Source organism: Uloborus diversus, unplaced genomic scaffold (assembly GCF_026930045.1).
Source record: "Uloborus diversus isolate 005 unplaced genomic scaffold, Udiv.v.3.1 scaffold_362, whole genome shotgun sequence".
Lineage (NCBI taxonomy): Eukaryota > Metazoa > Arthropoda > Arachnida > Araneae > Uloboridae > Uloborus > Uloborus diversus.
Genome location: NW_026558530.1, coordinates 15,401 through 30,800, shown reverse-complemented (window position 1 = coordinate 30,800; position 15,400 = coordinate 15,401).

Genomic DNA, 15,400 nt, shown 5'->3' with positions numbered 1-15,400 from the left:
TATTTTACAATGTTGTGGAGTGCAACAATGAATGGCCTCTTTCGAAAGACTGTCGGGACAGCAAACCTATGTCGCAAACTGTTCAACGATTGAAAATCACTCGCATCCGAATGGGATCTCCCGACGATGAGATGTCCAGTCACACAGAGCTGAACTTGACACCAGCATCTTCACACAGAAACAGCTGAAAAGATTTCATATTAATTAACTATTCCTATACTAATGTGAAAACATTTTCTTATAAAACTTTGCAAGATTTAAGTTCAAAACATGCTAGTTTTCTTGTAAAGAAAGATCAGATTTCCTTTTAAAACTGTGATCGATGTAAAGCAGTTCTTAGTAATCCGTATAACTTTTTAGACGTAAACAATAAGTTGTATAGCTAAAAATAATTCTACTACTGCATCGGAAACAAAACGGTATTTTTTGCCAAATACAATTTTAGAACTATAATGTTTCTCATCCCTCCACCGTAGTGCAAAACTTTTACAAGGCATATAGCGTTGGCTGTAAAAGTTAGTACCTGATTGGCCTAAACCTTCCTATATGTACGAAACAGTTTTTATGAATGTAAATAAAAGTTTTGCTGTCTGAATCTTTCAAATTTGAAAATACAAATGACCTCTCTATTCCTGCATTAATACAAATGGCCTCTCTATTCCTGCATTTTTCATTTATATTTATTTGTTTCAAATCTTTAGCTATAAGTTTCAATTTTTAGTGATAATATGCACAAGAAAATTGAATGCAAATAAATAGTATGCACAAAAAATCAGGCGAAAAATCCATAGATGGCCAGATTTCTTCTTGATGCAAGACAATGTCACTATTTTAATATGCATTAAAAAAGCCTGGTTAAACATTTAAAGTTGGACTAGAAAAAGGATATTGTCTTTTGACTGCATATTAGGGTGGAGCAAAAAAAGCTCTGTTTTAAAAATTTCTTGATTTTCACTAGTCTAACCCACCTTTTCGGATCCATTATGGTGAAGTTTGAGCTCCTAATTTTCACTTTTAGAGACAGCTCAACATCCCCAAAGTTCGGTAATATTTGATTTTACGCAATAAATGCAAAATTAAAGAGAAAGGCTAAGAAAGCAATACAACTTTATTTCATTTAAAGCTTTAGCATTTTGCAAGTTGCAAATTTTAACATAACAATTGTATTTAAACTACTACGGATGTGATTGTGCTAGTATCTACCTAACTATTTTTTGCTATTGGTATATGGGCAGAAATATTTCTCGACAGGCCGCAACAAGAATTTAAATTGATCTTCAGTGGTTATTATTTCTTCATTGAAATCTTTTATAATATATATTAATTCATTTTCGCAAGATTATGAATAACTGGCTTCCTTCCATAAATTTTATTAAGGGGTCTAAGGACCTTTAAACTTCAAAAATTTTGACTTTCTGGAAAAAATATATGATCTTCATAATTTATTTGCAAACAATTTGATACATTATTTACTACAAAACACAAAAAGCTTTTCAAGTAAAAATGCGTAAACTTTCCCCATAGAGATTTAAGTTAACAGCAGCTCTGTTCAAGCCTCTTTTTCTCAGGTGCCGGTTTCTCGTGCGTGATATCTCAGAAAGTTTCTTTATATTTCCGTAAAACTTTTAATGCATGTTTGTCTGGTTTATTTTTATGATATGCACCATAATTATTTTATTTTTTTAATTATTTACTCCTTTTTTGAAACTTTATAAGTTAATATTAAAATTTTGCAAAATGCAGAGTGGAATATTTTTTAAAAAACATTAGTTAAAATTTAAGAAACAATTTGAATTAATCTTGTAATATGGTATTGTATAATAACTTTCATTCATTAGTATAATAATTTTTTAACCAATTTTTGAACACTTAAATTTGTTTACTATTTGGTTGCCGACTGCTGACCATTAGGCCTGACCGAATATTCCGGTTGTCCACCAAATAGGCAGTATACCAAATCCAAACCAAATATTTGGTGCATCTCTAATACCAGGGGTCTGTCCAGGATTTTTCACAGGGTCCGTTTTTTGTGAATAATCAATTATTTTTGTGAAAAATCAATTAATTTTGTGAAAAATCAAATTTTGTAAAAATTTTTTTTTTTTTTTGTAAAAACAAATTTTTGAATTTTGAGGTGGTGCAAACTGCATCATTGACATTTAATGTTGAGTGATTTCCCTCTTTTCTGTTGAGAATATCATTCTTGAGTGTGTTTCGAGTGTTGGAGTACGGGAGGGCGGCATATACTCGAGATGGGCACCTCTCAAGTATCAATATTTATTTACCATTCTACATTATGTTAAATTATACTAGAAATGTTATATGTATAGTATTTAAAATCTTACTACTATTACATATGCGGAAGTTTGTCTGTATGGATGTATGGATGTTTGTTACTCTTTCACGAAAAACTACTGATTGGATTTTGGTGAAACTTTACAATAATATAGTTTATGCATCAGAATAACACATAGGGTAGTTTTCACCCCGTTATGGGGGGGCAAAACCCCCCCTAGGGAGGCTTTAAAACCCATTTTTTGTATAAATTATCTAATGGGAGGATGAAAAAATATTTGCACTTATTAACATTATATGTCCATCGAACGCTCTGATTTTTCTGCTGAAGATGGCACCTGTTCCAAATTTCTAAGTAGAATAAAAAACGAGTTATGAGCTTTTTAGTTCCATGTTCGAAGGCTTTCCTCAACACAATATAGTATTTAGGGTATCATCTCAACTCCCTATCGATAGCGACAATTTTTGTATTATTGACTCTTTTTGCCATTCGTCTGACTGTTCAAGGCTTTTCACAAGTGAAATTTTAAAGTAAGATTTTTTGCACAAGATAGGCAAATAATACATGGATTTGGCTGATTATTTTCCAGTTTTACACAACTTTGAGGCAATTAATGGTTTTCTTTTTTTCTTTTCTTTCTTTTTTTAAAAAAATTTATTTGTGTTGACTGGGCGCTTGATCGACTAGCAGGAATCTCGCCAACTTTTTTTGCGGAATCATTTCAATAGCTAATAAGGTATGTGGCAATTTTTTCAATTGTCGCTGTTTTTGAAACTAAAAACTACGCGAATACTGTTTCTCGGTTTTCCTCATGTAACCAAAGTATCGCCATTTCTTTAATATTTCTTTCTTTATATCATTTGTTAACATGTAAAATGATTAGCCAGCTAAATTAATCAAATCCCTAAACAGCACAAGTTTGCGCACAATTTCAAACACAATTGCCAAACTTTACTACTTATTTTGGAAACATTTCGGATAGCATCATTTCATGGTCACCAGAAGTATCTCAGTATTTGGCGACACTATCTCTTCGATAAAATTAGTAACACACAGTTTTACAAAGTAGGGAGGGGGAGACGTATCCAAGGTATCCCAAAACGATTACAGCAAATTTCGTAACATTTTAAATCAGAGTGAGGGATTACAGGCGGCTACAATTTTTTAAAAGTTTGTACTTCAATAGCAATATAGAGACGATTTTAGAATGATTTTTAATCACGTCAAAGCGGTGTGCTTTGAGTTATTTCAGTTACATAAGAAAACGAATAAAAAATTTTGGAAAAAAAAATAGAACCGACTTCAAAATTGCTCTAAAAAGTGAAAAATAATTTTATTCTTTAAACACCATCAATAATACTTTTAAAGATAATTTTTGAAGTTGACGCAAAAACGATCGAAAAAATCATTCACAGCCATAACTCAACTACAAGTATAAATTTAACCAGGTCTAGTTTCTTCACTACCACATGCATTACGCATTGATGACAGCATATTTGAGTAACGATATAAATGTTTCGTTCCTAACTTTAGATGATTTTTTGATAAAAATATGAACGAAGCATGGTTACAATGCATTTTACTTTTTGTTTTTGCGCCAACTTCAAAAATTATGTTTAAAAGTATTATCGATGGTGTTTAAAGAATAAAATTATTTTTCACTTTTCAGAGCAATTTTGAAGTCGGTTCTATTTTTTTTTTTTTCAAAATTTTTTAATTTTATTCTTTTTAGTGTAAATGCAGATATTTCAGTAAAAGTAAGAAGTTACCTAGTAAGAAGTTCGGCTCTATATCACTGTATTGCTTTAGAAAAGCCTTTATTCAAAATTATCATTACAATTACTATTAATGTTACTGTTATATGGCACCAAACTTTTATAACAATGAGTTTCATATTGTCGCGTAGATGAAGATAGCGAAGACAATGTGAAAGCCAAATGAAGCGAATACTCGTTAGTCTCAACTGGAGATCTTTATTCAGAACCACGAATGAACGTTACATCTCCTTATATACAACTTGAGAAAGTGCTGGAACTTTCCAGACTTGAAAAGATACAGAAATTAATAGAACATTCGAGAAAATACGGGAAACAGTAGAAACGAAATTTTAGTAAAATTCACTTTGTCCTAGTCGGGATTTGAACCCGGGTCGCTCGTGTGGGAGGCGAGAATTCTGCCACTGAGTCACCGTTATCAACGGATGAACAGTGCGAACTTCGCTACAATATCATTTTAATCATTTAATAGGGAAATTGCATAAAATTTAATGTTTTTTGCCCATAACTTTTTTCTAAAGAACAAATATGGTCAAACAAAGTAATGGGACCTAAGTTGAGCCATCCCCAATCCATTAAAAGAAGAATCATCAAAATCGGTTTACTAGGTGAGACGCTATGAGTGGACAAACAAAAAAAAAACATACTTACGTTATGAATTGATAACCGCCTCCTTTTTGAAGTCGGTTAAAAAGTAACTATATTGTTTCTCACAATTATTACACACCCAGGCAACGCCCGGTATTTTTGCCATGTACAACAATCTGGTAACTAAATAAAGAAAGTTATTAAATAGAGTATGCCCCCCTACCCCCAGTTACCGTTGAAAAAATATTTATTTTTTACCAGGAAAGGCCAAATACATGCAAAACATTTTCTTTGTAGCATCTTCTGTTCGGAATTAAAATTCATATCTTATGAATGTAGATTAAGCAAACATTTTACGCAGTTTTATAAATTTGGCAAGTCTCTGGCGAATGTATGGCACTGTGGTCCTTTTTCCAATAAATAATGGATTTGGATTATTTTACATTTTTACGCTGCTTTTAATCTCAAAAATAGATAATGAATTAGATTGCATTCGTTGAAGAAAATGAATTTAATTGCAAAAAAAACAAAATGACATTTTAAAAACTTATTCAATAGGCAGAGTTATGATAACGCAGTCGGGACGAATGTTCAAAAATCTTGGCGCTACAGCCATTACAAAATTTGCATTAAAATGTAAAAACTTCGCCAAACTAATTTTGGTAAAAATATCATTAAATACTATGTATAGGGTATTGCAGTTAAAATTAATCCACCAAATTAGTGAAACAACACGCTCAAGTAACATTAAAACTGCTATTAAAATGTAAATTAATCCGCCAAGTCCATTTTATATCTCCAGACTCACCAGGCGACTGCGTTGGTAAATTGGCTAATTTTTTAAAATTGTAATGAAACTTTTAATTTTTTTCTTCTTTTTTTTTGTGTGTTTTTACAGATTAATGGTGCAAATTAGGATTTTGCGGAATTAATATCCCTACTGTAATTGCGACAAGAGAGTATTGTTCTTTCTTTCTTTCTTTTTTTTTTTTAACTTGTTTCTTATGCTATCTGACCTGTACTGATGAAGATTTTTTGGAATTAATCATGAAGGAGATCTTCAGAGGGAGATGTTATTTGAAAACGCTGATATCACCATTCTAATTGAGACTTTAGGGAATGTTTCTCTTTCCGAAATGAGAAGTTTTTTGTACTATTGTCATTTAAATGGGAACTTAAAAAAAATACTGTTGTTCTTACTCTGATTTTAATGGTATTTTTACTCTGAACTTTTTTTGTATTTTAATCAGGACTGTTTACGTTGTTAAGAAACAGTTGATTTCCTTCACGTGGGGGATTTTAAAGGTTTGATGTTCTCACTCTAAAGGGACATCATTAGAATCTGGATTTGTAGTGACTGTTGACCCTATTTTGGGACGATTTCTCTGGTAAGAAGTTATACAATAATTTAGATAGCAGGTGTAGCGCTGGACACCATTTGACGAGGATGGGGATTAGAAGGGAAATGGTTGACTTTATTTAAGAATTGTTGATCTCACTCGAATTATTGGAATTTTTGAGAATTACCCGAACTAACTTCTTTACAACTCCTGAACGTTTTCCTGGTTTATGTTGTGTGATTTTTTGGGTGTCTTCCCAGTTTAGCCGACATTTCATTTACTCCCCCCCTTTGATTTTCAGTTTTTATAATATCTTTTGATATATTAAAGGGGGGAGGCCTTTTTAAATGTCGGCGAAACTGGGGAGAAATCATTTTTTGGGTAACTATATGACCTCTCCCTGTGTTGACCATTAACTTGAATCGATTAAAAAACATGAGCGAAGCCGCGGGTAAAAGCTAGCAATTGTAATAAAGAAATTCAGGCAGGGGTTCAGCATTTAACTTTTTGAACCAAGACATTGTTAAAAAGCATAGAATTTCGTTTAAAACTTATAAACTCCAAGATTTTTACAAAAATAAAAAATATTTTCATTGTTTACCTCTTAACAAAGCATACTAAACATCGAAAATTCGAAAAATCAGATTCCCAAAGCGGATGCAAAGAGATTGCAATCCACAAAGTGAAAGCATCAAAAGTATAAAAACGGCTTGTAAAATAAATATTTCTGATAAAATTATTTTAGAATTGCACTTTAGAGTCCTATGATAAACATTTCATTAATGTCTGGACACAGTTGAATCAAAATAAATAAATAAAAAATAAACTATCGATTCAGCATTTAATTTTTTGACTCATAAAAGAAAATGGAATTCCTTTTTAAAAACTTAAATAAGCGTTGTTACAAAAATAAAAAGGCGTTTCATTTATTTGCATCCTAATAAAGCGAAGTTAGCTTGAAAAAAGAATCAAGTATGATTCTCATATCAAATGTAAAAAGATTGCGCTTTTCAAAATGTAGGCATCTAAAGAAAAAAAAACAATAAATAAAAGAGTTTATTTAAAATTAATTATCCTTTTTAACATCGAAAAATCAAACCCATATAACTTTCTCCCAAAATAACAGTTAAACATCGCACCTGCCAGATGCTAAGTAGGCGATAACTTTAAAGTTGGTAACCCTATCTAAAGCGATCACATTCATCCCTCCCCCCCATCTCTACTATCTTTTGCAGTCCTAAGTTCATTTCGCTGTATGTTATTCTTTATTAAATCATGAGCTGGGAGAAAAGTGCTTCCGACTAACTTTTTCAGAAAAGTTTGCAACAACACCGCTGCATAAAACAAACAAGCAAAATTATACAAGCAAACTGACATTCAGCTGTTAATTTCTTTTATAGAAACCAACAATAAGCATTTATTAGGCCTCAGTAGTTATTTATCGCTTGCAGGAGCATCACAAGAGCGCCTTTTTTTTTTCTTTTGCAAAATTAGCAGATTCTGTATAAGTTGACACCTCTAATATAACTTTAAAAAAGGTTCCAAACATGCTGCGTTATTTTGATTTGAGATTTGCTCTTCCAATAAACAATTTGTGAAAGATCCGTTTTTGTTTATAAGAATTTTGTGAAGGGTCCGTTTTGGTTGGTCGGGATTTTGTGAAAGGTCCGTTTTGGTTGATCAGATTTTTATGAAGGGTCCGTTAACGGACCCATATTTCCTCTGGCCAGACCCCTGAATACTAATGTTTTTTATAAAACAAATGCATCAAAGAACCGAATTTGAAATTTTTCAGAAAAAAAAAAAAAGCACCAGATCTTTGAAAAAAAAAAAAAACTTTGGGGAACTGGAAAAGTACTTTTAGGGGGGGGGGGGCAGTTTCTTGCCCGTTCATTCTCATAAGCAGTTTTAACCTTGTATTTTGAACAAATAACATCACAAGAAAATTATCCCGATTAAATAATCACCAGTTATGCAATAGCTTTCTTGGACCCCAAACACTGTTTAACAGTCATTACGATAATGAGGCTGTACAGCAGTAGCTATTTTTTAAACTACCTTAAAACATAAATGTGTGTTTTGACAAAGATTCCGAATATCAACTTCATACTCTTGTGAAACTTTCCTTTCTTCAAATTTCAATATTGAGCTTCAAAACAAAAAAGCACAGAAATAGGGAGAAAGTCAGCAGCCCCACAGAAGATGCTGCACGGAGAGAGAGACCCCTGACCCCAAGGAAAGGCACTGACTCCTGCACAGTACACATAATGTGTTGTTACACCTATGTATTTCATGAGGGGCGATAACCCACTCCTAAGGATGGGCCAGAGTTGAACTTCAAACAAGTTTTATATTTGATCACACACACACAAAAAAAGAATTTCAATATTACTCAAGAAAATGTTATAAGTTAAATTTCAGAAAAGATTACTTACAACTGTTTTCACAATTTGCTTGAAAATAACGAAATAGTTGAGAAAAGTTCGGTGGATCACCGTCCTACCATCCTCTGAAATTCGAACAGTATATCGATACATTAACTAAAGGTTCATTCAAAAGCGATGTGACAGAAAAAGATGTTCCTTTACGCTTAATACTAAAGATGAAAAGACTCTACGCAAGCAGATCAAGAAGGAAAAAAACTCAAGAAAACACACAACAGCTAAACCGAAAACAACTCAAACGCGCCATCAGTGTGTCCAAGAGAGAATCGGTCACAGTTATGTATTACTTTACTTCAGTTTTATTCGACCCCTGACATGCTGTCGAGCTGTTTCTCCTCTTCAATTGGCATCATACAATGAAAGGGTACGTAACTATAGTAATACAAATACAAATGTGACGACCAGCAACAGGCTCTGGGCCCAGCTAGGCTGGTCCTAGTCAATTAATTAGTCCTTAATGAAGATCAATGGCCCTTTTAAAGCTATCCACTCCCTTGCTCATTACCGCCTCTTCCGGTAAGCTATTCCAAGTGCCCACGACCCTGCTAAAGTAGTAGTTTTTCCTGATTTCCAAGTTAGCCTGAGATTTAAATAGCTTAAAACAATGACCCCTTGTCCTGCTTTCCCCGCAAAAATTAAATCCATTTACATCTTTCATATTGATAAATTTAAATAACTGAATCATGTCCCCTCTGACTCTCCTTTGCTCCAGGCTATAGTGCCTAGAAGGATATGCCTATAGTGCCTTCTAGGCACTATAGTATGACTTCGCACCATGGTTCAATTAGTTTTATTGTGTTGACGGTTTTGAAATCTGATAGCTGCAGGTCTGAGAGTACCCGACGCATTCGGATCCCAAATCGAGGATCGACCATCGAGGATCGAACACAGGACCCTCCGGCCCCGAATCCAACACTCTACCCATCGGGCTACCACGGCCCGTCCAGACTTTTCAGATAGGTTTTTGTAGCGGAGCCATAAATTTGGTATCCACAATCAAGTTTTGAGCGTATCAGAGCTCTGTATATTCTTAACAGAGACTCTGTATCAGCACCCCAAGAAGTGTTCACTAAGACCTTAAGGATATTCAATTTTAATGAACATTTCTTTTTTAACTCTTGTATATGCGGTATAAATTTAAGTTTATTATCTAGTGTGAGACCAAGGAATTTTCCGTAATCTTTCACAGCTATTGGTTGATTATTGAGGAGAAGATTTGGATCAGGATGAAGGCCTCTTCTACGGCAGAAATGAATACAGAATGTTTTTTGAGCAGAGAAAGTGAAGCCATTTTCTTCCGCCCATTGGGTTACTTTATTGATTGCAGTTTGAAGTTGTCTTTCAACGATACTCATGCTCGTTGATGAGAAAGAAATTTGAAAACCATCTACGAACATGGTACCTTTTACAGCGGGAGGCAATTGGTCAATTAAGTTATTGATTGGCTATTATGAATAGAGTTACGCTTAGTACACTTCCCTGGGGTACTCCTTCTTGAATGAAGGCATCCGACAGAACAGACTTGACGCGTACACGAAAAGAACGATGTTTCAGAAAATTGGAGAGAAAGATGGGTAAATTACCTCGCAACCCATACTCATGCAGGGTTTTGAGGATCCTATACCTCCAGGTACGGTCGTATGCTTTTTCAATATCGAAAAATACGCTCACAAGATGTTTTCGTTTAAGAAATGCTTACCTTACTTATGTTTCGAGAAGCATTAGATTGTCTATTGTGCATCTGCCATGCCTAAATCCACTTTGTTATGAGATGGTTCGACTCCAGAATGTGCATCAGTCTGGCGTTTACCATCCGTTCCATGACTTTACATAGGCAACTAGAGAGACTATAGGTCTTTTTGTGAAGTATTCAAACTTGGAATATTTCATAACTACTGACTTAATCCTTTAGCTAACTTAGCGATTGCTTACGTAGCATGAACTAAGTAATTCAGTGTTTTCATTGAAATTCATACACAAAAATGTAATATTAATACACATTAATTTCAAATTATTACTTACGATAATTTGAAAGGAATCTCGGCTGGTTGAAAAAAGTGTTTAAATGTAAAAAGGTAGTCAACACATTTTTAAACTTCTGTACTTATTTATTTCATTCACAAAATTTGGTTCATTAACAAATATTTTGCAAAAACAAAATTTTACAACTTTCCGGACATTTGAAGATTTTATTGAGTTTATTTTAGACGAAAATATTTCGTCTGGTTTTAAAGAATTGCATTCCTTCTAAGACCAAGTTAAAAATTGGCATGTTATTTTATGAAAAAAAATACTGGATGGTGGTCTCTTTCTTAAACAATGCAAAAACAGTTACCATGTCTGAAATAAAAAATAAAAGTTTTCATTTTTATTTATAAATGAAGTTATAAGTCATGAGAAATACTATTACACAGTAGTGATGATCGTAATTTCGAAGATTGTAGGAAATGGGCTTTGGAATCAGGAGGTTGGTGTACCAAAGATGAAAAAAAACTCTTGATCGTCAAAATTTTTCTAATTTCGTTTGTTCTCAGCTTTGAAGAAAAAGTTAAAATAAACGATTTAAACTACACAAATAATTTTTTACATGGACATATGAATGAAATAAAAAAATCTACATGGTTTTCAGAACCAGAGTTTCATGCTTTTTTTTTTTTTTTTTTTGCTTGAATTATGTCGGATAAGTTCATTATTCTGACCACAAGTTATAGATTAGTCAAAATCCAACCGCATATAATTTAAATATATTTGCGAAATTAAAAATTTTGATTTCACCAAAATGTGCATTGATGACCCAAAATATGCTGACTTACATAGTGCAGAAATTAAAAAAATTGTAGTCTTTTCATGAATTTTTTTAACTAAAATTTTTTTTGTTACCTGCAAGGTTTTCTCTCCAATTAATAATAATAACCAGTGATTTGAGACTCATTTATGTGATTTTAAAGATTGCAGGAATGAAAATGAAAATTTTTAAATAACCTCTTGTAACTATGTGAGCAATCACCAAGTGAGGGCTATTCAGTAATTATAAAATATTGGTTTTCTTTATTGGCAGTGATTTTATTACCTGGAAATATCTGAAAATTACTTGTTTTCAATTACAAAAAAAAAAAAAAACAAGTAGATTTTGAACCACGTGAAAAAAAATTGAACAATTTATAGAGTAAGTTACCACGCAATTTACACTGAGACATGTTTAAAAATATATTCTCATTAAAATTCAAATAACATCCTTAAATGTGATGTTTTTCGTATTCTCTAAGAGAGGGCGCCACCACTTATTTTGCTATTAAAAGTTGTTAAATTGTACATTATAATTTGTGTTATAAGAGATTGAATTTCTTGGGAATAACAAAGATATTTTTTCGTTATCTACATTGAATTTTCAGTTACAGATCTTATTCTTAGACACAAGTTCTATTCAGTGGATAGTTTAAGCTAGAAATATAGTGTTTGAGACTGAATAAAAGTACAATGGCGTCGAAACTTTGATTGACATCCAGAACAACCAATCAGTGGGCTAGAAATATTCCTATGCCAGAACAGGAGTAAAGGTAGCTTATATGCGGCAGGCATAGGAGAAAGGGACCAACATAGCATCAGGCAACTTGTGTGTGTGTTTTTTTTTTTGTTTAGTGTCTGAGGTAAAAGAATTTGAACATAGTTGCCGGTCCTCACATTTTGCATACTCAACTCCCTTTAGCTCCTGCACTAATTGCTATAGTTGAAAAAAATGTTTGGTGAAAGGAACTTACCTTAGGGTTTAGGGGACTTACCAAAAGAGAGAGATAGAGAGAAAAAAGTTGGTTTTAAATCTATTTACACTATATTTGCATTGTTTGTACAATTAAAAAGCCAAAAGTTTTGGGTGATGGCGTTCCACCGTGTCCCCTTCCCCTACCTTACTATACTTTTGTAAGTACATGTAAATACTTTTCTTTAAATACCGGGAGTCTCAACTGTCACCTCCTAACGCCCTTAAGTATTTGTTGGGTTTGCTTTGGTAACCAATAAGACAAAACTTGAGTTGAATTGTTGTTTTAAAGTTGTCATTTCTCTGGAATAACTTTCCACTTGATAGTGGTTTTTAAATTTGACTAGGGTTCGTACTCAATTTCAGAAATAAAATAAAGGAGTTTTGAAGGAGCAAAATGAGATTTTGAAGGACTACTAATAGGCTGTCAAAAAATGATGTCGCATTTTTTTTTCAACATGTTTGACCCTTGTCCCCTTTTGTCACATGATGATGACCTTTTTACAATATTATAACTGCAATTTACAAAAACAATTGCTTTTTTAAACACAATCACTTACTATAATACATCTACTTATGTATTTTTGAATACTTAAAAAATGATTAGACAACCATTGTTGTTGAGAGCGTGGTGGAGGAAAACACAATTGTCATAAAACTTGAAAAAATAGCCAAGCACCATTTAAGCATGTTTTACTTCACTTATGAAATGTCTTAGTCGTCTAATATCTTCATATTCAACTTTTACGACTTCTATGATCAATTTGTAAATTCAATCTTTATGAAAAAAATAAACAAACGAAATTACTACTGCCCTTTTACCTTTGTCCTTGTGACAAAATTAACTCGTCGATCAAAGTATTTTAAGTTACTCTCATAGAACTAAAAAGAAGGAATTTTCAGTTTGAATCAAATCAATTACTTATTTTTAAAAACTTTCTAGTTTTTTTGCGAAATTGCTCCAAGAACATTGAAAAATAAAGGCTTATGCTAACACATATTAATGAAGGTCTTAAAATCTGAAAAAATGAATAATTTTTAGTTTCAAAAATACCCTATGTTCATACACTAAAATGTTTTGTTCGGTAAACTGAGAATTTTCATCTCCCAAAAAGATGTAATAAAAATTATGCTTACAGATTTCCAAAGCAAAAAAAGCAACATACATTGAATTTTATTACATAGAAAAAAAAGTTTACATGAGCATAAATATTACGATACATAGCCTTGACAATAATTGGATTCACGTGCCAGTCTGAGCCTCACCTATAAATAAATGGAAATTCTCAATTTCTTTATGAAAAGTTAGTTATACATAGTGATGTAAAATAGCCGGGTGTTTATTTTTAGGGGCAAATTCCCAGGGTATATACCCGGGCAAATACCCAAAATGGGTATTTACCCGGGTATTAATTTTAAAAATTTATATTCAACTAAAATACTTTTCTGTTTGTATTCCACTATGTTTATATACAGGATCTATTCCAAAAGTAATGCAATTATTTTTTAAAGTAATTTATTGAACAGATTTGCACAAACACTTAAAATTTTTCAAAATAATGTCCTTGCGCTTCTGCACATTTCTTCCATCGTCTCTGCCATGACTGGTAAGTGCCCTGAAAGGTGTTTTTGGTGACCTCCACTAAGGTCTTCGTCACTGCTGATTGGATCTCTTCTAGGGATGAAAAATGGGTTCATTTCAGGCCTGCCTCAATCCGAGAGAACAAAAAGAAGTCTGTCGGTAGCGACGTCAGGACTATAGGTTGCCGGGACAACGTTTTCACCTGGTGTTTAGCCAGGAACTCCGATTCTCAGCGCATTATGGCAAGGTACTTGGGTACAAACTTGCTCAGGGTTCGAAAATATCATATTTTCGAAAATGTTCGATATTTTGATATACATCAGATATTTTCAATTAGCACAAACTGAAGTCTTCAGAATAGTAAATGCATCCTCACATCACTTTTTGTTTTCTTATATTATAATTACTATATGTAGACTTAAAATTAAGGTTTCTCTCATTATTTATATCTATTATTTCATTTTACATTTCTATCAAACTGTCCAAAACTACGCTAAGTTAAAGGAGTGTAATGTAATCAATTAGTTTTTACTGCAATATCGTAATGCATAAATATAGATATTAATGAGGTTTAATCAATGAGTATTTGATAATATTTTTTTACAAAATGTTCATTTAAAAATATTTTACTTAAAAAAATTGCCAATAACTATTACATAAAAACTTCCTTACGGAACAGTTGGTAGAGTTATGAAAGGAAATTCACAATATTACCAAGAAAACTAATTTTAGTTCCATTTATAACTCAAAGGAATGTTATTAAATGTGCAATACTGAGTTGGAAAAAAAAAAGCCATTTTTTAAATGTTTTTTGCAAATAAGTTTTGCATAATGCAGGCTCTGCAGACAGTTTTTAGAAAAAAAATAGTAGGAAAAATAGGAGCAAAAATTTCATAAATAGGAAAAAATAGGAAAATTATGCTTTAAAAAATAGGAAAAAAAAGGAAGAAAATTGCAACTATATATACATATAAAATATCACAATTACAAATTTAACTATGAAAAAAAAGCTACAAAGCTGTTCAATATTTATTTAACATACTAGCTGTGTGCCCGGCGTTGCACGGGCTACTTAAAAAATGAAAGAGATGTTCAATTGATGTTTTTGTATTACTCTGACATCAGTTTCTAAAACGCTACGGAGTGAACAAATACGCATAATGCAAGGTTTGCAAAACACCAGTAGAGCATATTTTTGTCAAAAATCTCTTTAACGTTAATCATAGTTATCAATGATACAAGTTATGAGTATTTTCAATTAGCACAAAAGATGAAAATATATGCATTATCAACTATAATCTTTGCTCACGTTAAAATGAATTACATCTGATAGACTATATATGAACTATTTATGTACAATTACAATCAGCTTTTTACATAGAATGACACATACTTTTTGGTTGATTACGAGAAACTAAAGCACTAAGACTAAATAACTACCAATACGCATTGATTTAATACCAAGTCATCAGATTCCAATTTAACTTTAGTTAAAATCCTTAAAAACTATCTTTTTTGTTCAACTCTGTTTCACAAAGAAATCCAAACAATCTTAATTTAACATGCTCTTTTAACGATACAAACTGTATTTTAAAAATAGAAGCAGGAAGGAAAAAGA